We start from the raw sequence: 1,332 nt of genomic DNA on the forward strand, positions 1-1,332 counted from the left end.
GCTGGGTTTGTCCCTATTTTACCCAGCATTTTTTAGAGTGTAACTTCTCCAATCAGACTCATCCAATCAGAATTTAGAGTTGAAATCTAATTAAAAAATAAGAAATATTAAAATAAGATAAAAGTAATAGAAATAACTAAAAAAGTAAATAATATAATATAATAGTAACACTTCACAATAAGGTCTTATTATGCTAATGAATGCATTAACTGAGATTAAATAACTATGAGCAATTAATTTGTTACAGCACATATTATTAACTAAAATTAGCATTAACTAAAATTAACAATGAGCAATTCATTTGTTACACTACACGTATATTCATTGTTTTTAAAAAATACAACCGTTCATAGTTAGTTCATGATAGCTCTGGTACATTAATAAATGTTAACATACAACTTTTGATTTCAATCATGTTTTAGTAAATCAGTGTTAATTTTGACAGCAAATTTGATTTAGATTTAGTCATAGACGTTTGACTAAAATGCCATTTAGTTTTAGTCATATTTTAGTCATCTGAATTGTTTTCAGTTGTAGTCGATTACATATCATAAGATTTTAGTCGACTAAATCTACAGTAAATTTAGTCAGCTAATGGGTTTAGTTACAGTGCATTTATTAAGCATTTCTCTAAAATTTCCAAACTCATTATATAGGTTTGATATTAAGGTTTTATCATGATAGATACCGATTTACCTGCGGTGACACACAACATGCCTTTATGTTAAAATTAAATAAAACCCCTTCTCATAAAGAACAAGAACATGGTCTTCTTTTTAATGAAATACCAATGGTTATACAGGCTAATTATGCATTCTTTATAGCAACTTGTTTACCATATTCTTCATTCTTTCAAGCAGACATATTTATTTCTATAAATAAATTTAGATTAATCTTTAGGGCTACTAAAGTTTTTCAGTCAAGAGCAGTGCATGATTTTCTTTTGTTGCTTGATTAACATCAATGACTCGGACAATAGAAACTAAATTAGGCTGCTGTCCCTTTAAATGTGAATGCACAGCTGCAATGGATCAGTGGATGCAATGTACTGATACACGTTCTCCCAAATGTTTATGTTCAGGGCTACTAAAGTTTTTCAGTCAAGAGCAGTGCATGATTTTCTTTTGTTGCTTGATTAACATCAATGACTCGGACAATAGAAACTAAATTAGGCTGCTGTCCCTTTAAATGTGAATGCACAGCTGCAATGGATCAATGGATGCAATGTACTGATACACGTTCTCCCAAATGTTTATGTTCACTTAAGACGTAATCAACTGTGTTTATGTGAATACTCGTCAAAACGGACAATTCAACATCATTTTGTGTGTA

At 30.0% G+C, this 1,332-nt stretch overlaps 1 protein-coding gene across 1 annotated transcript in view; it reads right to left on the reverse strand.

Annotated features, from left to right (window-relative positions):
- LOC107600692 (STE20/SPS1-related proline-alanine-rich protein kinase-like) overlaps positions 1-1,332 on the reverse strand; it is a 51,879-nt gene that overhangs the window by 16,902 nt on the left and 33,645 nt on the right. The window lies entirely within an intron of this gene.

The sequence above is a fragment of the Sinocyclocheilus grahami genome, unplaced genomic scaffold (assembly GCF_001515645.1).
Source record: "Sinocyclocheilus grahami isolate Dianchi unplaced genomic scaffold, SAMN03320097.WGS_v1.1 scaffold289.1, whole genome shotgun sequence".
Lineage (NCBI taxonomy): Eukaryota > Metazoa > Chordata > Actinopteri > Cypriniformes > Cyprinidae > Sinocyclocheilus > Sinocyclocheilus grahami.